The sequence below is a fragment of the Saccopteryx leptura genome, chromosome 2, assembly GCF_036850995.1.
Source record: "Saccopteryx leptura isolate mSacLep1 chromosome 2, mSacLep1_pri_phased_curated, whole genome shotgun sequence".
In the NCBI taxonomy this organism is placed as follows: Eukaryota; Metazoa; Chordata; class Mammalia; order Chiroptera; family Emballonuridae; genus Saccopteryx; species Saccopteryx leptura.
This window is the reverse complement of record NC_089504.1, coordinates 220,592,792-220,618,371: the sequence shown is the minus strand read 5'-3', so window position 1 is coordinate 220,618,371 and position 25,580 is coordinate 220,592,792. Positions and strand designations below refer to the sequence as shown.

Below are 25,580 nucleotides of genomic sequence, written 5' to 3'. Positions count from 1 at the left end.
TTAACATTTATCATGATTTTAAAAGTACCTGCTTAGCATGGAGGGGCGGTTACACACGTCCTGCAGAAGTATTTTAGAAACTCAGACACCCCCTCGGAACTGGGTGAATTCCTGGATATTTTTACAAGTGATGTGCTCCAGTATTCTGAGTAGCTCTGGATGAACTACAAGCCCGTTCTTGAACATGTTTCCAATAAAAGGAAAAGATAACAGTGTCCAAATATGCTAATTATTGCAATGATTGAAGCAAGACTTTTCAAGTTCATTCTTTCATAAGATCGGTGACCTTCTGAACACAAACAGGACCTGACAAAGACAGCCATACGACAGGGAGCAAGTGGGGGGGTGATGCCAGGCCCCTGGGAACAGTTTGTTGCTGCTGGCTCCGCACCTGTTTCAGTTTGTCTTGCTGAGGCCATCTTCTGGGTTCTTGGTGCTGCACTGCGGAGAACTTACACTTCAGCACAACTGCAGGGCTACTGTGTAGTAGTTTTGAAAAACATGGAGCCTGACCTGTGGTGGTGCAGTGGGATAAAGCATCGACCTGGAACACTGAGGTCGCCGGTTCAAAACCCTGGGCTTGCCTGGTCAAGGCACATATGGGAGTTGATGCTTCCTGCTCCTCCCCCTTCTCTCTCTCTCCTCTCTCTCTAAAAATCAATTAAAAAATCAATAAATAAAATATTAAAAAAAAAAAAAGAAAAACATGGAGGTGGCTTAAAAGAATTGCAGATTTACGTTTCTTAGCAAAAGTCAAATAATGTTTTGGAAACTTCTAGATAGGAAAACATAAATATCTGACAAGAATTCCTAAAGCCTTACCAAGTATATATATATGAAAGGACTGAGAAAAAGCCCTTGGCCTGGCAGATAATTTTGGAATCTAACATTCCTGGATGTGAATTTCAGGTATGCAAACTCCTAGCCATAGCAGCCTGGGGAAAGGGACACTGACATCTGAGCAGAGGGTCCTAGCACACAGTGGGATGTATGGGGGGAGCATCAGCAGAGGTTGGCTTCTTCTGCCTCCACTGCAGGTCTCCACCCTTCCGCACTATAGCCCCCAGCCCAAGGTGAACACAGGACTTTCCTTAAACAGCTCATGGTGGGGGGTGGGGGGAAGGCTAGACTTAAAAGTGAGAAGCCTGGATTGTGCTCTCCCACAGGCTGTGTGATAGATACTCCCACAAGTCACCTGAATTCTTAGTTTCTCATCTGTAAATTTGGAGAAATTCCACCCACAGGGCTCACAGGACTGCTAAATGAGTTGACCTTTGTGAAAGTGTTGGGGAAGCTACTTCCATCTTCTATGAATCAATAGAGAACAAGAGTTCTCAAAACAACCAAAAATAATCACACTTTCCCTTTGTATAAAGTTTTGTTTAAAGGAAAAAAAAAACTTACTTCATAAAGAAACTCAGAACTACAGAATCTAAGTCACCACCCTTATAAAAATCTTAAAGCAGCTTTTTATTTATTTCTTTTTTTTTTTTTTTTTTTACTTATAAAAGGGATTATGCGCCTATAGCTATTCAAACTTTGATGAGCAAAAATTTAGATTTGGGCAAACTCATTTTCTAGGTTGGCCTCTAAGGAATGACTGCTATTCTCCACGTAAATAGGACTGGAAATTACCGTCGCAATTATTTTTCTAGGTCCTTTGTTCATTTCTGTTAAAAATATGTAGAAGCATTTTAATGGTAACTTTCTCCTAGGTTTTATAAAGAGAAGAGAGTGACAAAGAGAAAGACTATGAACTTGGCATACAAGTGAACCATGCTCTGGAATCCGGGTGGGTCTAGGAAAAAGTACAGACTCCAGTGGAAAACATATATGGGCGTGTGAGAAATCCCCGTAAACTATAAATTCAGTACATACTGCACAGGCTGGTGTGGAAAGTTACCACAATGCTGTCTGAAATCAGAGAAGAGGGACAGAGTAAGTTTGGCACCAAGACAGCAGCAGGTGTCCTGGGACTTGGGATGTTTACTATTAGCAGCCTGCTTAACTGCATCTAAGGAACCTCATTAGCATAATCAGCTACCAAGATTTCTTGGAGCCTTTGTTCCCAGACCTGATGAGGGCCAAGGTTCTCTCTCCATCACTCTCCCTCAATTACCCACATCCTTTCCCTCCTCTTTACTAAGGCACCCCATTCAGTTGTTCTGGACTGGTCCCTACCTTGTTGCTTTGCCTGGGTGGTCTCTTTTCTGGAAGCCATCATTTCTTTCCTTTTCCTTTCAGAGTCTCATTACCACCCACCCCCAAGACCCTTTCAGGCCCAAGAGGTTCAGCTTTCCCTTCCACGCTGAGCCTGAACACTTCCTTACTTTCTGAATTTCATTTCTCCAGACTGAACCAAACCTAGCACGTGTCTGGGCCATGAAGGATTTATGTATTGTGTCCCAAGGTGAGCATTTGTTCCACGCAGGTGCTCCATCCTTCTGCAATCAGATTACAAGCCCCCGGCCAGCTAGCTGCGAGCATGTTGCATGTGGCTGAGCAGGTACCAGCCCCCCTTTGCTAAGTGCTGCCTTGCACCTTGAGTTGGGCATGTTGAACCTGCTGTCTGTAATCCCAGTCTAATGCAAGGCACACTTTATTACCTCCTTTTTCCAGGAGGAGAAAACTGAAAATTAGGGAGATGAAATCATTTGTCCAAAGTCACCAACCCTTTTACCTTCCATTGGCCTTGACCCACCCCAGCGTTCAGACACAAAGTCACCTGCCCCTCACAGTTGCAACCAGAAGACCTGAGATTTGAACACAAGTCTGTGTGTCTGTCTCTAACCTTTACTATCCATTATATCGCATTGCTTTGTTACCATCAGAATGTTCAAGACAAAGTTGAGCATGGGATAACATTAAATGAATATGCGATGATTCACCCCATTTTGTCAAAATCAAGGGGTTATGACAACAAGCTAGCTGCAAATCCAAACAGAGCAGCAATATTCTCTCCCTCTCTCTTTACGTAAGTCTTAATATCTATGCAAATCACATACATGCATACATATTATTTCTCAGTACTTTGTTTTTTGAGCAATTTTAGGATTACAACTAAATTGATAGGAAGATATAGGGATTTCCATACACCCCTCAGCCCCCACACAGGAACACCTCCCTCATTATCAGCATCACTCACCAGAGTGGTGCATTTTCTCCCCAAGATGCACCTGCACTGCCACGGTACAATCACCCAGAGCCCATCGCTTACACTGGGGTTTCTCCTGGTGCTGTGCACTCTGTGGGTCTAGGCAAATGCACAGCCACCAATACAGGATTGTATAGAGTAGTTTCACTGCCTTAAAAGTCCTCTGGGTTTCCTTCACTCATTCATCCCTTTCTTCCTCTCTCCCTTTATCCCTGGCAACCAATAATCCTTTTCTTTTTCTATCTCCCTAATTTTGTCTTTTCCAGAATGTCATATAGCTGGAGTCCTATAAGAAGCAGCCCTTTCAGATTGGCCTCTTTTACTTAGTAATAGGGATTGATGTTTCCTCCACGTTTTTTCACAACTTGATAGCTCACTCTCCCTGTGTATTTACAACAAGACCAAGACAGCACTTGACCCCTCTTTTCTGTTTTATAATAACAGGCTATAAAGGTTTATAAGCATGTTAATGTTCAAATGTGTAAATAGTTGTTTTTCTTTTAGCAGGGTGACATATAATTCCATATATGCCATATAGACATCGTAAAAATTTTAAATTTTAAGCAGGTATGCTTGTAGCTCAATTTCTCTAATAGCTGAAGACACCTGTGAGTGGCAGCCAGCTCTCGTCAAAGGAGCCAGGTCCTTCTGGGCACTAGAAAGCACCCAAAGCAACAGGGGTCTTAGCTGAATGAACTTTTACCTTTCCAAGTTCTCTTAGTGGGGAAACCAGTCCCCACCCCCAACTGCCGCTGGCATCGTCAAACACAGATGTTCTTTACAAAACTATCCTACCTGAGATATAAGCTTAAATTTGGAGTTCAGTCTCCCTGTGCTTTTACTTGAAATCGCATTTAATAGAAAGCTAAAGCCGTAAGGGCTTTCAGAGAGGTTTGTGCAACACCCCTCCCCTGTTGTAGATGGGGAAACTGAGGCCCAAAGGGAACATGAATCTTGCTCAAGATTTCATAAGACGTATAGGAACTTGTTCTTCTGCCACACTTGGGTCTCCTCACCCAGGACTCCTCCTGTCCCAGGTGGACCCCAAAAAGGCAAAAGATGAAACCAAACTCAAAGGAAGCAAAGTAATTGAACCACCTAAATGTGTGGAAACAGAGATAACAGGAATGAGAGGCAAGAAATAGGAAATTGGTTTAACACGTACAGGTTTAGAAAGGCATAGGTTTCTACTTTCCCTAAACTGTTGACATTTGTCCATAGTTTCTTCCTTGAACTCTCTCATCTTAAGGGTTGTCTTACAAGAAAAACCCTGGGGCAATCAAGCTCAGTGGCATTTTAGTACTGCTTAAATCGAAAGTGGTGAGCCCGTGTGCTACACTGCTTACGTCATGTAACTGACCAAGCCCCAACCTGCCAGATGTGGTCAGTATGGCAACATGCACGTAGTCCACTTCCTGTCCGGAGGGCATTATGAGAACAGGTTGCACAGGGAAGGAATTTCTGGAGAAATACATTGCAGGTCATTGAAAACAAAGGTTCCAGATATCTAGCCAATGTCATGGGTGTATAGGGTGGCCCATTTGTTTTGTTTTGTTTTCTTTTCTAGGGCTAGGGTCAGATGGTTAAGGTTAAAAGTTAGTGAGAGTTAAATTTGTGAGTCTAGTTTAGTGTTAGTGCTAGGATTCGTGTTAGTACTTAAGGTTTGGATTAGGGTTAGGGATAGGGTTAGTGTTAGTTTTAGAATTAGGATTGTATTAGGTTTAGGGTTAGGGTTTGGGGTCTATGGTTTTTGAAAATAAAATTTATTGGGGTAACATTTTTAATAACATATAAGTATCAAGTGTATAATTCTATAATACAGGGTGTGGCAAAAGTAGGTTTACAGTTGTTCATATGGAGAATAATGCAATATTGATAAATAATAAAGCAAGGATAAACTGTTCCATGTACTCACAACTGTAAACCTACTTTTGCCTCACCTTGTACATCATCTGTATGTTGCATTTTGCGCTTACCACCCAAAGTCTAGCCTCTTTCCATCACCATATATTTGACCCTCTTTACTCTCTTCATCATCCTCCACCTCTAGTAACTACCATGCTGTGGTCTGTGTCTATGAGTCTGTTTGTTTTGCTTGTTCATTTCTGGCTGTTTTGTATGCCACATGAGCGAAATCATAAGGTTCTTGTACTTTTCACTCTGACTTGTTTCACTTAACATGATAACACTGCAAAGGTACAATAATGAATTATTTATAATGATTACCCACCACAATGGGCTGCTTAGTAGTTTGATGTTTTAAAACAAATCCCCAAACCTGTGACATGGCACCCACTGGGGCCCATGACGGAATGTGTGAGGACCATGACAGCTCTGAGAACTACTAAAATGTAAAGTAAGGCTCAATCAGACCGTCCCCTTCAGGGAGACTCTGAGAGGGGAAGAATCCTTAGTGTCTCCAAGTACCTCTGAAGAATGACAAAGCACCGTGCTGCTTTTGAGGTCTTGCTGGTGGTTCTGGGCATCAACTTTTGCTGTTCAATAGCTTTAATAACATCTGCAGGTATAGCAGATATAAATACCTTTTGAGGCAAGGGGGCAACCTTTCACTCATAAAAACCAAAGTCCTGTTCTAGAAGCCCTGGTGGTCCAGGGGCTCTGTCCTTGGAGGTGGGTAAGGGCTGCTGGAATGCCAGCTTCTGCCCCTTGGGGTAGAAGGCATGTTCCCATCCGCTCTCTCAGTGGTCACATGAGCACAGAACTATAGGTCTGGTTTGCACATGCCCTCCCAGAAGCCCAGGCTTCCTCCCTGTAGAGCCAGCCCCAGATCACTTCCTCAGATCTCTAGGATCTTCAGTTAAGCTGGACCTCAACACCTGAACTCAAGGTAAGACCCCCAGAGTGCTGCCCACTAATGTCCCAGGAAAGGGAAAATTAAACCCAAACCTCAAAGTACCCAAGACTTCCTGGAAAGTTCAACCAAAGTGATTCATCTTGACCTCAGGCTTAACTTTTTCCCTACTCTCTACTCCTTTTTAATTCAACTAGTCTGATTCTTACTGATTGGAAGAAAACTACTTGTGAAACAGATTTAAAAGGATCAAGCTGTACTCTATGAGACTACAAATAAAGTACGATATTAACTTTGTAAGGGAAACAAGTGATTAAACCTTGTACCCTACCCTGTAAAGACTGAAGCCCCAGTTTATTTGCATGAGCAAAGGCTGTGGGTATAAACTAATAATAATGCCTCAAACATGCTTCTAAAAACAGCCATTAGCTATTCATTCAGATTAAGTTTGCAAATAAGTAACTTGCAGAAGTAGTACAAAGTTTTGAGTCTTGAAGACCTTGATTTTAATGACAAGATGTATATAGCAAGTACACCTGTCTGAAAAGGCAGGGTAACTTGGGTTTCTTTAAAGACTTTGTGTAGTTTCATTCCCAAGTCTGACTGCATGTGAGAAGTGATACAACTCTTAAATTGCTAAACAAGAACAGCTAGCTAGTTATCTTTATTAATGACCAATCGACCATATTTTATCTTGAACTTTTCAGGATCTACCCAAGGCCTGCTTAACTCTTAGTCACAATTTTTGAGAGTGACAAAAGAGATTCTTCTTACATTGCTCTAGTTCTGTGAAGTGAGTCATATTTGCAAAACATTATTTAATGTCCCTAGCTACTATCATCCTAATATTTGAAAAGCTCCTTTTCTCCCTTCCTTCCTCCTTTTATTCCTTTCTTTTTTCTTCTTTTTTAAATTTCGTGTGTGTTCTTTAACCAGTATCTTTACCTTTTCTCCCAATATTCACAGAGCAATTTCCCCAGCTTGAAAATATGAGAACCTTTTCATCTCTAGTCATTTTAGTCAATCTTTTTCAGTGTTCTAGCAATGACATATCAATTACCCTATTCAATTACCCATGACACTTGAGATTTCTGCCACCAAAATTTAGGTTGTGTATTTCCACAGGGCAATTTATTTTAAAACTGGGATGGTTCATAAAGCAAAGGGCTGTGCATGCACTGACCTAACAGGGTTGCATTAGCTCTGCAGTTGATTTTAAACACCAATAGTTAAACATTTGATGTAAACGTTGAAGAAGTAAATTACCTCTGAGTTTCACGTGCGCTCTGACGTTCACCACAATCCGTGCTGGAGAAGAACTGTGAGGTCATTTTGCCCAACTCTCATTTTCCAGATGAGGAAAACAGGACTAATTGATACCTAACAATACTAAATTATAGTTCTTCTAAAACTAGATAGCAGAGTTAGTAGGCATCTTAATGTGCTCAATTACTATATAGACTCCATGAGCTGATGATTGTGCTGTGACCTTGAGCATTTACATTCTGTGGTTTTCCAATGTTTATGTTTCTAATGTGGTATTTGTAATCCCCAGTCCCAGTAACCTATTACCACGGAGGTCTTGCCAATTCCCAACCTTGGGCAGCCCACCTCTTTAATGCTCCAGCTGTGTTGCCAGGCTGCCCAGCCTTGGCAAAGTCATACTAGGTGTAACCGAGGATACCAGTTCATGCCTGGGAAGCTGTAAGGGGCCTTTGCAGCTGTTTGAACTTCTTTCTCCATCTCTCATCATTTCTCCTATGTGCTACTCTAAAGCTGTAATCCCTGTCTGTTTCACATCCCTCAACCCTGTTCCTCTTATACCAAAGGACCATCATTCTCCAGACAAAGCACAGTTCCTTTACTTTCATCCTCACTGCTCAATGTTTTCCCATAACTTATCTTTCTTCTCCTTGCTCACAACTGGAATCTAAGCTTCATGAGAGCAAGCATCTTGATTGTACTGATGTGAACCCCCACTGTCTAGAACAATATGGGAAATAGTAGGTGTTTAATAAATACATGTGCAATGAACATATCTCTTCTTTTTCCCTCCTGTCATAGGGAAACAGGTGCCCCTTACCTCTCTAAGACTTACCCTTCCCCGCCCCAGAAGAATCAGTGCCTCCTTGTCCACTGTTAAATCTTTGACCTCTGGATCATGTCCCTTTTCTTGAGATCTTGACTCCTTACTATCCACTCTGATGGATTTACATCACTGTGCAACCATCACGCTGCTTTTTATCCAGCTTCTTCTCTGGGAAGTCCTCTTTCCTCTTCAATGCAGTTAGTTTCCAGGAGTCTGCTTCTGGATTCCTTCTTCTGTTAGTATTTTTCTTTATTGCCAATCTCACTGACTCATATTTGGTCAACTTCTACTTCTTGTGTGGGGACTCCCAAATCTCTATTGCCATCCCCAAAGTTACTTCCCAGACGTGTGCACCTCAAAGCAATTCGGCTCAGAGCCAATGTCATCGCGATGCCTTCAATACCCCTGCTTTTCATTCAAGACTTACTCTTTTTCCGGGCACCAAACCCCACAGCTCTTTCAGCTGCAGTACTCCTGTTGTGGCTTCACAATGAATGGGGGCACGGATCCCACCTGGTGGTAACCCGAGGAGATGTTGCTCTCGAGTGCATACACTGCCTGGATGAATTCAGAAGCCTTCTGAGTAATCACACTGCAGCTACTCTCCTCACCTCAATCTTTCTGGTTCACTGAGCCAGAATACTTCTTGTCTGATGAAAGATCAAACTTTTCAGTTATAGCTCCATGGTCTTTTTTATATTATATTATATTATATTATATTAATTATATTAATTATATTAATTATATTAATTATATTATATTATATTATTTTTAAAGATTTTATTCATTTTTAGAAAGAAGAGAGAGAGAGAAGGGAGTGGAGGCACAGAAAGCATCAACTCCCATATGAGCTTTAACTGGGTAAGCCCAGGGTTTTGAATCAGCAACCTCAGTGTTCCAGGTCAACACTTTATCCACTGTGCCACCACAGGTCAGGCCCTGGCTTTTTAACATCTATTGTCAGTTGAGCTTCCAATCAGACCTCAAACTAACTTTATTGAGGTACTGCAGTGATTCTCAACCATGGATACACATTAGACACAAATGGGCAGCTTTAAAAAAATTCCAAAACTCGAGCTTCTACTCATCTATCCCTCTCCTTGTCCCCACAATAGATCCTGATCCATTGGCCCATAGTGAAGCCATAGCATTTGGGCATTTTAAAATCTCCTCAGGTGGTTCTAACCTGCAGTCATGATTGAGAGTCATTGATGTACCCTCTGACCCAGTCAGAGAAGTGCTATACCACCACGCCATACTTTGTCACGGGCAATTCCCCTTTCAAGTAACACTTTGTTCTCTATTTCTTCTCCCCTAACAAAATGCTTGAAATCTTCTGTGATTCTTCCAGTTGTAAAGAATCCATCCTTCTCTTGAAAATCCTTAGTATGTTTCTCGCTATCACACTCATACATGTGAGCCAAGAAGACTGTTACATCCAGAAATACAGAGTAAAATAAGACAAGGTTCCTACCTGGCCTTTACACATATTATAGTTTTATAGAATGAAACAAAAAACATGAATCAAGAATTATCATAATTTTTCTTTTTTAAAAATTTTCCCATTGATTTGAGAAAGAGGGAGAGTAAAAGGAAGGGAAGAAGAAGAAAGAGGAGAGAGAGAGAGAGAGAGAGAAAGAGAAGCATCAACTCTACATCAATTTTACTTAGTTGTTCTATTTAATTTCACACTCATTGATTGCTCGTACGTGTATGACCCCTGGCATACCAGGTCAATGTTCTATCCAGTGTGCCACCTGACTAGGGCTTAACCTAAGTTTTATTATAAAAGTATAGATGTATCACGAGATACTGTGTAGACACAAAGAATTGTATTCTGCTTGGTGTAATAACAACATATGTATATGTCATCTCTTCTACTGGATGGTATATTTTTGAAGGTTGGGCCCATGCTTCATTTACCTTTATGTATTTCAAAGACTAACTCTTTCTTATAATAGTATTTAATATTTGGCAAATAAATGACTAAATGAGTGAATGAATGGTATGTTGGAGATTAGCAGTCATTGGGGAAGAGTGCAACCCCCAAGGAAATAGTGCCATAGTTCAGTGCCTGTCCAAGGCAAAGGGGTGTCCTATCAAAGTTCAAAGACTCATGTCATCATATGCAGTTCTAAACTATGTGTGAGTTTTATCATTTTCCTCTCCATCATTTCATAGTTATTTTTTAATGGTAATAAGAATAGCATATTAGAAACTAGATTCAATTTCTCCTGATTGAGAAGGTGGTAATGGGCCCATTCAAAATAAACTTGGCCCCTTTGATTTCAATAAACAAATCTTAGAGATCAAAGGAGATGGTGTGATGTCTGATGGAAAGGACTAGGGGAGGGGAGGATTAACAGAAACATTTGGCTGCCCAACAGACCCATGGGCTTCCCTCTTTCCCTCTTGACTGCGCTGTGATCAAGTCAAGCCCCTGGGGCCTCTTAAAGCTGTTGTCAAGAAAGCTGCTAAAATGGTCACCAAAGGAGCAGACACAAACAGGGCCAATGAGCTAATGCACATGTGAAAATAACTATTGTTTCTCCAGTGGTAGCCTTTAATCCTTCCAGTATCTACCGGCATGAGTAATCACACCGTAAGAAGCAAACCATTCCCAGGGAGAAAAGCTATATCTGAGCATCCTTGTACTTGTTGAGGACAGTAGTGAACCACAGCTGAGCAACCACTGATCCAGGGAGCCGAGAGGGTTAGTCCTGCTTCCAGGAGAGTCAGCATCAGGACAGAGAAAAGGAAGTGTGTCTTCACCCAGAGGATTTCAACACGATGGAAACGCATTTCTCACAGAGACAGAACCATTGTGTAAATAAAAATCCCTTCAAAGAAACAATTCAGAAAACTTCATGAATAGTGATAAATGTGTTGAAACTGCTCAAATGTTTTAAATTATGAATTGATTATTAATCCATTTTGATTCATTTGTTGACTCATTTATAGAGTAAGGAGTATGAGTCACTAAAACTTTTTTTGAGCCCCTACTATGCCAGGAATTGTGTTACTGTAGGTGCAGAGAAGAACATGGCCCAATCCTGCCTTCAAAGATCTTGCCATATGGCGGGGGACATACCCTGTACGAGATAATCATGAAGCTCTGCTGGGTGTAGTTATAATACACTTTAGTGGTAAAGGAGACTTGGGGTCTTAAAAGAACCTACAATTGGAGTAGTTAGCCATGGGAAGAGCCACAGGGGCAACTGAGGGGTCTGCTGCTAAGATGGACACAGGGAACCAATATAGACAAGTTCTCATTTTTGAAAGGTTATATTTGCATTTAGAGAGATCAGCTTTGAAAGGGAGTCAAATTGGAGAGGGGTCAAGAAAAAGTCAGGGATGCAGTGAGCAGGTTAATTTGACCATTATTATTGAAATTAGATCTAGACAAGTAAACAAACAATTCTACTAGTTTGAGAAAATCTTCTGGGAGACAGAAGCACAGGAGAGCATATGGTGAAGGCACCTAACCCACAAGAACAGGTAGAGAAAGCATACGCGTACCATGGGCAGTGTCTCAAAAGATAGATAGAAGAAGGCAGGTGAAGAAAATCAAAGGACTTTCCAGCAGATGGCCTGGCATGTTTAAAGCCATTGAATCAATCAACTGAGGATTGATCCATTTGGGCCACAGTGAGTCATTCAGCAGTCTGTGTGTGGAGCGGCTGGTACCAAGGCTAAAAAGTAGGTGGGATGAGTACTTGAAGGGTCCTGCATGCCATGTTCATAAGGTCAGGAGCTGTGACTTTGGTCTGTAAAGAATGGGGGCTACCAGGCAGGGCAGCTGAGGAGTGGTTTAGGAAGATCACAGACACTGCGTGATGGGGAATGCTTCAGAAGGAGGATGACTGGTGATAAGAACTTGATGATGAGGCTGTTGCATCACTGAAGAAAAGATGTGTGTCTAGACCAAGGCCATGGTAGTGGGAAGGGAGAGGGGACAGGATGAATAGACATGGAGGTAGAGTAAGGGCTGTTTAGTATCTTTAAGTGCCTGTGAGTCTACAGAGGAGGGGAGGTGACCTGGGCAGGGAATAAGGAAGTGAGGCTGTGGGCAATCCCACAGGAGACCAGAAATCCTTCTTTGACTGTGGTCTGACAGTGACAAGAGAGACTTTGGGCCCTGGTTGGTTGTCTCAGTGGTAGAGCGTCAGCTTGGCATGTGGAAGTCCCAGGTTTGATTCCCGGTCAGGGCACATAGAAGAAGTGCCCATCTACTTCTCTCTATATCTTTCTCTCTCTCTTCTCCTCCCTTCTTGCAGTCATGGCTCAATTGGAGCGAGTTGGCCCCTGGTGCTGAGATGGCTCCATGGCCTCTGCCTCAGGTACTAAAAAAATGGCTCTGGTTTCAACAGAGCAACGCCCCCAGATGGGCAGAGTGTCGCCCACTAGTGAGCTAGCTGGGTGGATCCTGGTCAGGCATCATTCAGGAGCTTGTCTCTGCCTCCACTCCTCTCACTAAAAAAAAATAAAAATAAAAAAGAGAGAGAGAGAGAGACTTTGGATAAAGACCTGAGGTCTCAGCTTCCTGAAGGTGGCATCTCAAGTTGTGAGAGCGCATATGGGAATGTGTTTAGTAAGAAGATAATAATTTGAAGTATGGGGACTTGGAAAAATATCACTTAAGGGACTGAAAAAAAAAAGAAGTACCTAAAATGGCGCTGAGAAAGAGCCAGAAATGTAGGGAGACATTGAGAAAAGACTGTAGCAACAGTCTGAAATACCGTGACATGTACAATAAGATGAGGTCTAAAATGTGCCCCACTGGCTGAGCTGTTAGCGACTCTGAGGGAACAGAGTGGTGGGGGAGGACTTACACACATAGACTGAAGAGTCATCACACAGACATGGAGGAAATGGAGGCAAAGTGGCATTTCCTTCCTCCTTAAAGGTCTTTCCCACACCCACTGATTCTGTTTCCCAAGGCTTGGTTTATGGTGCAAAGCGCTCTTTCCTCAGCTGACCTCCTTGTTGCTCCCCACAATCCACACAGGTATTTTGGCCTTTGTCATTTTATGAGTTTTATTGCCAAAGATCAAGAGGTAACAGGGGATGACACACAGGACAAACAAGAGGACACTATTCAGTTATTTCAACCAGGGTCCCTTCCCAACTTCACCCCTGAAAACTGGATTTCTTGGCTGAAAATAGAGATGAGGATTAATTCTAGATAAACATTAAGAATTGGCCAACTAGGATTTATTCAGGGGCCAGCTCATCTTAAGTGGCCAATTTCATGGCCCCTCAGAATTTCTTCTTCCATCCTCTCCATATGTTAAACATGAACTTCTGCTCTTGCTTCAATGTCAGGGTGGTGAGAGGCAGAGTCTTACGGGCTGCGTTACGTTTGTGTGAACCATGGATCTAGACTCGGCGGAAGCTTCTTTCTAACTCAGTGATACATTATTATTCATCTACACCAGTTTCACAGTATAAAAGGTGTAAATATTTGAAAACATATTTGCAATCGCTATTGCATGGCACACACTGGCTCAGAAATTAGGCTAAGGCATATGGTTCAAATTAGACCAAAGTAGTCTTTGGAAAATTGCACTACGACACACAAGCAAGACTTGCTGGGTAGATTTGTGAATTAAGAGAATAATTTTATTCATCAATAATGCGTGTGTGTGTGTGTGTGTGTTTTCACTCATAAATATTCATTGAGGATTGTATATGTGTATATTTCATTTTTTTCCTCTTACTTTGGTCAAGGAGCATTTGTACCCCAGTGACTCCTAACACTAGTATACCATCATGGTGAGAGTGTATGGAGGTAGCTCTTATTAGCCAGAAATGCCCAGCTTAGCGCCCTTCCACTTAACAGGATCTTTGACAATCGAGAATGGCTAAGACCTTGGTTTCTAGCTATGCTCTCATAAAGGAAGTTTCTAGTTATAAGCCAAACACTGGAAAAGAACTGCTGACTACAGGGCTGTTTGCAGTACTGTACGGTGATTTATAAACAGTGTTTTCTTAAAAAAATAATGAAGTCGGCTAGTGACCTTGAACTTTCTCCCATAGTTAAAGCCATATGCCCAGCAAGCTTCCCATAGGTTTCTTCTCGGAAGAGTTCTTTGAGAGAAATCAGCCTTACCAGACTCCATATGTTCCTCTTTTTGCAATAAGCTACCTTTTCACCCAGCATCTGCTGTGGTGCTAGTTAAGGAAAGTCCCTGAAACCATCTTCTGTGCTCTGTGCTGTAGTTCAGATGAGGATCTATGGTTGTAAAAGGCTGATTTTGCAAATCACAGGGTAGCTGCAGCCTCACAGCACCTGGGAGCTTGTTAGAAGTACAATTCTGAGAATTCAGCACAGACCCTCTGATTCAAAATTTGCATTGTAATAGGATACCCATTCAATTTGTACATTAAAGTTTAATAAGCACTGGCCTAAAGCAATGGATTCAAAATTTTACAATCTCCCTACACACACACACACACACACACACACACACACACACACACACAGAACCATACAAACACAACCACACACACGCACACACACATGTTGAGACAGGCACAATACATAATTTTTTTGTCTGCTATACATACTAAAATATACATACTAAAATATACACAAACAAAGAATTTAAAAGGCTAAAGTAGAAGCTATGTTGAACAATTCTACTGAAATTGTTCTATTTGAACTATTACTCTATTGCTATGCCCTCTTGGATTGCTGTGGTCCAACACATCAGAGGCGCCATTCTCAGGAAGCAGAGAGCTGAGGGAGCCTTAGACTCTGAATATGATGACTGGTGTGCTGACACAAAACAGAACACAAGACAGACTTAGTGAGTAACTTGTTGGGCTAAATGGAATATACAGTACCCCGAGTGTATATCCATTTGGTCAGTTTGAGAAATGTAAAACCCATTCCTATTCAAGGTAGAATATTATAGAATATTCTTTGTGTTGTGAATCCACATAGGAATTCTAATCTTTATTTCTAGCTCAATCATGAAAGTCAGTGGCATATATGGTCCCTTTCTCTCCTACCCCCATGTACCTAGTTTTGAACTGGCTTCCTCTCTGACCCAGAATATCTCATCCCACATTTTCAAATGAGCTCCACCAGTTACTAAATCCGGGCAGCTCTGAGTTCTCCAGAATGGAATCTCTGCCCACCCTGTTCTCCCTCGAGCATTAAATCCCTACCTCATGGCAGGCCTCGTGTTGGCATTCAGGTGGAAAGATGAATTGAACACCCACTCACAGAGTTTCATTTAAAGAGAAAGGGAAGTTTTGGAACAGAGTTTGAGCCTTGAGTTTGAGCATGAACTGTGGACAGTGCAAATGACAGGAAAAAGGAACAAGAAGAAGCCGGAGGAGGTGACATCTAAACTGGGCCTTCGGGGCTGAATAGGAGAGTGTCAGGCACAGACACAGAAAAGGATTTAGGATAAAGGGACATGTCCAAGCAAAGGCACTGGGCAGAAAACCTGCTTCCTCCGCGTTCCTCTCTAACTCAGTCAATTAAGTAAAGCCTTCCATTGACATAAAATAATAACCCTGCACACTTGCTGAGCACTTGGTGCTTGCCTGGATCAGTCCGATCAGAAGGTCTCTGGGAGTAACATTTCATATGGCTTGGCCACAGCCGTGGGTGGAAAGTTTCTCAGTGGAGCTCAGCAAGTACTTCCCATTTACAGTAAAATCTGGAATGTTTGGGAATGGTCTGTGCTGGAGAAATTGAATTTTCAGATTAACTGCATAAAAATGGAAAATCTGATTGAAAAACCTTCCTAATTTTGTTCTCCTTTGAAGAGCTAACTGCTGCTAATATTTTAGAGGACCTTCATGTTAATCCCGCCTAGAGCACGTCAGATCTGTTACCCTGCACACGCAGCTTTATCAGGTGCTTTTTTTCAACTTCACCTGTTTAGCTTTGCGGTGATTCTTAAAAACTACATAATAATTCAGCTTATAAATGTTTTAAACATTTAATATCCTTTCTACATTATTGGTGGCCCAGGTTGATTAGATAGTGTTAATATTATAACTAATGTAGACAACCCACTCAGACATGATTCTGATGCACATTTCTTATTAACATACACCTACTGGGTCAAAAAGTATAAATCTTCAGTGTTGGGTATTCCTTGTCAAATTGCTGCCAGAAAAAGCTATGCCTGATTACTCTGTCAGAAGCTGGGTACAAAGTCATTCACCTCTGCACGCTTGTCAGTACGGGAGGCTGACATGGTTTTTCAAACCTTGGATAAATGATAGGCTGTGTTCTTGGACCCAGGGCGCTCCTTGGTCTTATTTGCCAGTGAGACCACCTCTGCCTGGCCGAGGGGCTGCACAGGGCTCTGTCTGGGTTTGTTTCTCCTTCACGCTGTGTCTAAGAGAATGGCATCTGCTTACAAGTCTCAGGTTCCACTTGGAGACTTGGAGATGACAGGCAGTCCTCTTGGCCAGCTGTCTCTTGAACATCAGACCCATGGGACAACAGTTCCCATCTCTGCTTTGGGGTATCCCAGGCAACTCCATGCACGCTCTCAAAACTTGCCCCCAGACTGGATCTTCCCACACTGATATTAAGTACCCAGTGAGCTCCAAACCAATATAATATCAAAACATTTGAACAACCGGGCTCTCTGATCACATATGAAGGGCTTTTAAATTGTGAGGAATACCCAGTGCCCTATGAATCAGTAAACCACCACCCATTCCAGCCACCTCATTTTCACACAGGCTGTCAGGGTCATCTCTGAGACCTCATCTGCCTGTCCACCCTTGTCCCAACGCCCACCCGTTAGAGATGCCCTTTGAATCCATCTGGAATTGGTGACTCAGGATACCTCCTTCCTCTCAATTCACTGGCACCACCCTTGTCCAAGCAGCAGTACTTCAGGCTTGGATTCCTGGCAGCTCAGGTTAGCTAGACTTTCAGCCTCTCCGCTTGCCTTTTCCAATCCATTCTCCACGCCGTGTCAAAAACAATGACTTTAGCCTGACCAGGCAGTGGTGCAGTGGACAGAGTGTCAGATTGAGACGTGGAGGACTCAGGTTCATCACTCAGAGGTCGCCAACTTGAGTGCGGGCTCACCAGTTTTAGCATGGGATTGCTGGCTTGAGTGTAGGATCATAGACATGACCCCAAGGTCGCTGGCTTGAGCAAGGGGTCACTCACTCTGCTGTAGCCCCCCAGTCAAGGCACGTATGAGAAGGCAATTGATGAACAACTAAGGATACTTTGGAGCCACAATGAATAATTGATGCTTGTCATCTTTCTCCCTTTCTGTCTGTCTGTCCCTATCTGTCCCTCTCTCTGACTCTCTCTCTCTGTCTCTGTCACACACACAACAACAACAACAAATGATGACTTTGACAAGCACAACTGATCCTATGTCTTCTGTGATTGAAACCCTGAGGGGCTTCTTCTCCTAAGATGAAGATGACAGTCCTCAAGGAGCCCACCCAGCCTTGCACAGCAGGCCTTTGCCTTGAGTTCCCACCTGACTTCCCTTCCACTCTCCTCTCCTCAATACTCAGTACTCTCATGAGCTCTATGCCTTTGCAAACGCCAGGGGTCTCTCTTGCCAGAAAGATCATCTTTCTCCTAGCCGGTTTCCTTACCAGCCACATTATTCTGTGTTTCTCCACTGTAATGCCATCTCCCCAGGAAAGCCATCCTGAAACCCCAGACTGGGGCATGGTATACTCTCCATGTTCTACTCCCTCATCCATCCTTGACTTTCTCCCTAATGCTCCTCACAAATGTCTCTAAGTAACTTGTCTGATGATTTACTTAAGAATCCCCTGCTCAGGGGTGAACTGCACGAAAGTGACAACCACAGCAGTCCTGATCCTGTTGGGGCTTCAGCGCCTTGCACGCGGCTGAACACAGAGCAGGTGCTCAGTACACTCTCAGGGCACAAATGAATGTGTTGTTAAAATATCCTCAAGTGTTTCCGCCTTTTACATTTTCTTGAATCATATATTTATAAACATTGCCTTTTGGGGGACAAGGGATCTTATTGTTGTACAAGAACTTTCTTTTTTTTTTTTTTTTTTTTTTATATAATTTTATTTTTTTAATGGGGTGACATCAATAAATCAGGATACATATATTCAAAGATAACAAGTCCAGGTTATCTTGTCGTTCAATTATGTTGCATACCCACCACCCAAAGTCAGATTGTCCTCTGTCACCTTCTATCTTGTTTTCTTTGTGCCCCTCCCCACCCCCTATCCCTCTCCCATTCCCCCCTCCCCCCCGTAACCACCATACTCTTATAAATGTCTCTTAGTTTCACTATTATGTCCCACCTACGTATGGAATAATACAGTTCCTGTTTTTTTCTGATTTACTTATTTCGCTTCGTATTATGTTATCAAGATCCCACCATTTTGCTGTAAATGTTCCGATGTCATCATTTCTTATGGCTGAGTAGTATTCCATAGTGTATATGTGCCACATCTTCTTTATCCAGTCATCTATCGATGGGCTTTTTGGTTGTTTCCATGTCCTGGCCACTGTGAACAATGCTGCAATAAACATGGGGCTGCATGTGTCTTTACGTATCAATGTTTCTGAGTTTTTGGGATATATACCCAGTAGAGGGATTGCTGGGTCATAAGGTAGTTCTATTTTCAGTTTTTTGAGGAACCACCATACTTTTTTCCATAATGGTTGTACTACTTTACATTCCCACCAACAGTGTATGAGGGTTTCTTTTTCTCCACAGCCTCTCCAACATTTGCTGTTACCTGACTTGCTAATAACAGCTAATCGAACAGGTGTGAGGTGGTATCTCATTGCCGTTTTGATTTGCATTTCTCTAATAGCTAAAGAAGATGAGCATCTTTTCATATATCTGTTGGCCATTTGTATTTCTTCCTGGGAGAAGTGTCTATTCATATCCTCTTCCCATTTTTTTATTGGATTGTTTGTTTGTTTGTTGTTGAGTTTTATGAGTTCTTTGTATATTTTGGATATTAGGCCCTTATCTGAGCTGTCGTTTGAAAAAATCATTTCCCATTTAGTTGACTTTCTGTTTATTTTGTTATCAGTTTCTCTTGCTGAGCAAAAACTTCTTAGTCTGATGTAGTCCCATTCATTAATTTTTGCCTTCACTTCTCTTGCCATTGGAGTCAAATTCATAAAATGCTCTTTAAAACCCAGGTCCCTGAGTTGAGTACCTATGTCTTCTTCTATGTACTTAATTGTTTCAGGTCTTATGTTTAGATTTTTGATCCATTTTGAGTTAATTTTTGTACAGGGGGAGAGACTGTAGTCCAGTTTCATTCTTTTGCATGTGGCTTTCCAGTTTTCCCAGCACCATTTATTGAAGAGGCTTTCTTTTCTCCATTGTGTGTTCTTGGCCCCTTTATCAAAAATTATTTGACTATATATATGTGGTTTTATTTCTGGACTTTCTATTCTGTTCCATTGGTCTGAGTGTCTATTTTTCTGCCAATACCATGCTGTTTTGATTGTCGTGGCCCTATAATATAGTTTGAAGTCAGGTATTGAAATGCCCCCAGCTTCATTCTTTTTCTTTAGGATTGCTTTGGCTATTTGGGGTTTTTTATAGTTCCATATAAATCTGATGATTTTTTGCTCTATTTCTTTAAAAAATGTCATTGGAAGTTTGATGGGAATTGCATTAAATTTGTATATTGCTTTGGGTAATATAGCCATCTTGATTATATTTATTCTTCCTAGCCAAGAACAAGGTATATTCTTCCATCTCATTATATCTTTTTCAATTTCCCTTAACAATGGTTTATAGTTTTCATTATATAAGTCCTTTACATTCTTTGTTATGTTTATTCCTAAGTATTTTATTTTTTTTGTTGCAATCGTGAAGGGGATTATTCTTTTGAGTTCCTTCTCAGTTGTTTCATTGTTGGCATATAGAAAGGCTATTGACTTCTGTATGTTAATTTTGTATCCTGCGACCTTACTGTATTGGCTTATTGTTTCTAGTAGTCTTTTTGTGGATTCTTTGGGGTTTTCGATGTATAGTATCATATCATCTGCAAAAAGTGATACCTTTACTTCTTCTTTTTCGATATGGATGCCTTTTATTTCTTTGTCTTGTCTGATTGCTCTGGCTAGAACCTCTAGTACCACATTAAATAAGAGTGGAGAGAGTGGACAACCCTGCCTTGTTCCTGATTTAAGGGGGAAAGCCTTCAGTTTAGTGCCATTTAATATGATGTTAGCTGATGGTTTATCACATATGGCCTTTATCATGTTGAGATATTTTCCTTCTATACCCATTTTGTTGAGAGTCTTAAACATAAAATTGTGTTGTATTTGATCGAAAGCCTTTTCTGCGTCTATTGATAAGATCATGTGGTTTTTGTTCTTTGTTTTGTTAATATGGTGTATTACATTAACCGTTTTATGTATGTTGAACCATCCTTGAGATTCTGGGATGAATCCCACTTGATCATGATGTATTATTTTTTTAATATGTTGTTGTATTCGATTTGCTAGTATTTTGTTTAGTATTTTAGCATCTGTATTCATTAGAGATATTGGTCTGTAGTTTTCTTTTTTTGTGCCATCTTTGCCTGGTTTTGGTATGAGGGTTATGTTGGCTTCGTAAAATGTGTTTGGAAGTATTGCTTGTTCTTCAATTTTTTGGAAGACTTTGAGTAAAATAGGAACCAAGTCTTCTTTGAATGTTTGATAAAATTCGCTGGTATAGCCGTCAGGGCCTGGACTTTTATTTTTGGGGAGGTTTTTAATGGTTTTTTCTATTTCTTCTCTACTGATAGGTCTGTTTAGGCTTTCTGCTTCTTCTTGACTCAGTCTAGGAAGGTTGTATTTTTCTAGGAATTTATCCATTTCTTCTAGGTTGTTGAATTTAGTAGCATAAAGTTTTTCATAGTATTCTACAATAATTCTTTGTATATCTACGGTGTCTGTGGTGATTTCTCCTCTTTCATTTTGGATTTTGTTTATATGAGTTCTTTCTCTTTTTTCCTTGGTAAGTCTTGCCAAGGGTTTGTCAATTTTGTTGATCTTTTCAAAGAACCAGCTCCTTGTTCTATTAATTTTTTCTATAGTTTTTCTGTTCTCTAATTCATTTATTTCTGCTCTGATTTTTATTATCTCCTTTCTTCGGCTGGTTTTGGGTTGTCTTTGTTCTTCTTTTTCTAGTTCCTTAAGGTGGGAAGTTAAGTGGTTCACTTGGGCTCTCTCTTGTTTGTTCATATATGCCTGAGGTGATATGAACTTCCCTCTTATCACTGCTTTTGCTGCATCCCATAGATTCTGATATGTCGTATTGTCATTTTCATTAGTCTGTATATATCTTTTGATCTCTGCACTTATTTCTTCTTTGACCCATTCATTTTTTAAAAGTATGTTGTTTAGTTTCCACATTTTTGTGGGATTTTTTTCCTCTTTTTTGCAGTTGAATTCTAGTTTCAAGGCTTTATGATCAGAAAATATGCTTGGTACAACTTCAATTTTTCTGAATTTGCTGATGTTGTTTTTGTGGCCCAACATATGGTCAATTCTTGAGAATGATCCATGTACACTGGAGAAAAATGTATACTCAGTCACTTTGGGATGAAATGTCCTGTAGATGTCTATCATATCCAGGTGCTCTAGTGTTTTGTTTAAGGCCACTATGTCTTTGTTGATTCTCTGTTTGGATGACCGATCTAGAGCCGTCAGCGGTGTATTGAGGTCTCCAAGTATGATTGTATTTTTGTCAGTTTTTGTTTTAAGATCAATAACTAGCTGTCTTATATATTTTGGTGCTCCTTGGTTTGGTGCATATATATTAAGAATTGTTATGTCTTCTTGATCCAGTGTCCCCTTAGCCATTATGAAATGGCCATTTTTGTCTCTGAGTACTTTTCCTGTATTGTAGTCAGCATTATCTGATATGAGTATTGCTACACCTGCTTTTTTTTGGATGTTATTTGCTTGGAGTATTGTTTTCCAGCCTTTCACTTTGAATTTGTTTTTATCCTTGTTACTTAGATGAGTTTCCTGTAGGCAGCATACAGTTGGATTTTCTTTTTTAATCCATTCTGCTACTCTGTGCCTTTTTATTGGTGAGTTTAATCCGTTTACATTTAGTGTAATTATTGATACTTGTGAGTTCCCTATTGCCATTTTATATCTTGCTTTCTGTTAGTTTTGTGTCTTGTTTGATCTTTCTCTTTTGTTTTTCTATTTTTTGTTTTTATTTGGTTGTATTCCATACATCTTTCCACTGTTGCTATCTTTTTTATCTCATGTGCTTCTGTGGTGGTTTTTTCAATGGTGGTTACCTTTGAATAATGAAAAGGGTCCCTACCCTGTTCATTGTAGCGAACTATTTTGTGAGTACTTTTGCACTCCATCGTCCTTTGCTACTGTTAATCTCCATCTTCTCCCCCTCTTTCTTTTTGTTGTTGTCACAGTTTAAATTTGGTTTTATTGTGTTCTTCTTGGAGCTTTTACTTGTGGCTCTGTTTTTTTTTTTGTTCTTTGTATCTGATTGGAGAACCCCCTTTAGTAATTCCTGGAGTGGGGGTTTTCTGATGATAAATTCCCTCATCTTTTCTGTATCTGTGATTGTTTTTATTTCTCCTTCATATTTGAAGGATAGCTTTGATGGGTATAGTATTCGTGGCTGAAAGTTCCTCTCTTTCAGGACTTTAAATATCGGGGTCCACTCTCTTCTAGCTTGTAGAGTTTCTGCTGAGAAATCTGATGATAATCTAATGGGCCTTCCTTTATATGTTGTATTCTTCTTTTCCCTGGCTGCCTTGAGAATTTTTTCTTTGCTGTTGGTTTGTGTCAATTTCATTATGATATGCCTTGGAGTAGGTTTGTTGGGGTTAAGAAAACTTGGAGTTCTGTTTGCTTCTTGAACTTGAGGCTTTAGTTCTTTCCACAGGCTTGGGAAGTTCTCATCTATTATTTGTTTGAGTATGTTCTCCATTCCATTTTCTCTCTCTTCTCCCTCTGATATACCTATTATTCTTATGTTATTCTTTTTGATGGAGTCAGATAATTCTTGTAGTGCTATCTCATTTTTTTTAATTTTTGAGTCTCTTTCTTCTTCTCTCTGTTGTGCCTCAAGTTGCTTGTCTTCTATTTCACTAATCCTCTCTTCTATCTGACCTGTTCTATTAGCTCAGCTTGTTACTTTGTTTTTCAGCTCGTGAATTGAGTTTTTCATCTCTGTTTGATTTGTTTTTATAGTTTCAATTTCCTTGGACATATATTCTTTGTGTTCATTGAGTTGTTTTCTGAGCTCCCTAAATTGCCTTTCTGTGTTTTCTTGTATATCTCGGAGGATTTTTAGGATTTCTATCTTGAATTCTCTGTCATTTAGCTCCAAGGTTTCCAATATATTAAATTTTTTCTCCATAGATTTTTCCTCATCTAGCTGTGTTACCTCTCTTTCTTTTGTATCCATGAGATTCGATTTTCTCTTCCTTAATGGCATCTGAGGGTGGTTTTGTTGATAGTATTAATGAGATTTAATAAAGAATAAAAAGTTTAAAAAAATAATAAAAAAAAATCGAAAAGAGTTGTTTTTTTAAAAAAAAATTAATAATGAAATAAAGAAAAATAAAATAAAATAAAAATTAAAAAAAAAAAAAAAAAAAAGGAAATTATTCCCCCCCTCCTTTTTTCCTCTCCTCTCCTCTCCCCTCTTTCTTGATAAAATCTTGTGGTGTACTGTGAATTATAACAAACAATGCCTGTGATGGAGGGCCTGAATTGGGGAAAAGTAATAAAGGGGCAAAAAAAAAAAAAAAAAAAAGAAAGAAAAAGAAAAAAAAGAGCGTATGGACCCACAAAAAGCAAATAAGGAAAAAATTTGGGTCAAGAATAAAATGATTTGCTTTTAGGTGTTGGTTGTCTAAGAGTTATGATGAGAGGATTAAGAGGAAAACGGAAAAATGGGGGGACAAATTAAAAAATTACTATTGTATTTAGTGGAACAAGAACTAGATAATATGGAGAGCCAGGGATGGGAGCACTGCTAGTGAGTTAAAAAGGTGAAGTAAAAACCCCCCAAAATGTCACAAACATAAGTTTGAGTCCCAGATAAGATAATTTGTTTGTTATTGAGGTTTGAATGAGAGGAGATGTAAAGGAAAAAGGAAGAAACTAATATAGAGGGAGAAAAGAAAGAGAGAGAGAGAGAAAAAAAAAAAGAGGGAACCACTAAAAGAAGAAAAAAGAAAGGAGAGAGAGAGAGAGAGAGTTAAGGGTTTTGGAGTGCAACCCTCATAGAGAGAAAGGAAGAGAAGAGAAAAGATAATGGGAGATGTAACACTTATGGGTAGTGTAGTTCAAGGAGAGGAGAGAGTAAGACCGGTAGAGAGTTAATCGGCCAAATTGGAGGAGGAAAAAAAAAAGTATCAAGAATGAAGATAAGAGAAACAAACGAACAAATATAATAAAATGGGATAGGTTATAAAGTCTGCAGATTATTCTTGATTTTGAGAGGTTATCTTCTTGCTTTTTCTTTTCTCTCCCTCTTCCTGGTCGGTGACTCTGTACCCCGGGTTTTGCCCCTTTGCCACGCTCAGGTGGAGGTTTGCAGTTGATAAGTCTCTATGGCAATGTCATGTATTGTGCTTTAGTCTCGTTGGCAGTCGAGGCTATTAGCATTTATAGGCTCCGACAGTGAGAGAGTCCGTGTTCCTGGAGCCTTTCTCCTAGTCTTTCCTTCCTCAATTAGTAGCCTGATAATCCAGCTATGGGGTTGCTGCTGCCTCTGCCTGGATAGTAAGAGGCTCAAAGAGCTGGCAACTCCCCACTCTATTTCCACTCAGCACAGGGCTCTGGGTAAGGCTCAGTCAGTCAGAGCTGCTAGCATAATCAGGCGGGCTTTCCACCCACTCACAGACCTCTGGCTCTGCCACTCTGTCCGGTAACACAAGCGGGTGCCCACTTCCGGGGCGCTTGGAGAAAACTCTCACTCACTGACTGCGCGCGCAGACCAGGATATCCGGCCAGCAGTCTCACGCTCTGAGTGAGTGAAACCCACAACCGCAGGGAAAAGTTGCAGCGTTGGAATTGAGTCTCGCTCCGTCCCCGTGCACGGCTTTTGCAAGGCGCTGGGGCGGCCCGAGATTCCGCTTTGGCCCACACAAAGGCCCCTGACTCTGCCCCTCTGTGCGATGACACGGGCGCACTGCCGAGGCACTCGGAGGAATCGCTCACTCCTTATCTGCGCGCGCAAACCAGGATATGAGGCCGGCCGCTTTCCCTCTGAGTGAAACACCCTCGGCAAGGAAAATCTCCACCATTGGAATTAGTTCTCACTCCCTCCCGTGCGTGGCTTTCCCAGGGCGCTGGGGCTGCCCAGAGACTCTGCCCTCAGCCCACAGAAAGGCCTCTGACCCTGCCTCTCCGTGGGGCAACACGGGCACTGACTCCCGGGGCCTAGGAAGAAATCTCTCGCCCACTAACTGCGCACCAACCAGGAGACCGGGTAAAATGGCCGCGCCGCTTGTCTTTCTTTGTTTGGGTTTGGCACGAGTGTTAGCTTGTATTGCCCGGGTTGCCACAGGATCAG

The 25,580-nt window shown here is 41.1% G+C and overlaps 1 protein-coding gene across 5 annotated transcripts in view; it reads left to right on the top strand.

Annotated features, from left to right (window-relative positions):
* Positions 1-25,580, top strand: part of KCNJ15 (potassium inwardly rectifying channel subfamily J member 15) — a 52,086-nt gene that overhangs the window by 10,445 nt on the left and 16,061 nt on the right. The gene's annotated exons all lie outside the window — the stretch shown is intronic.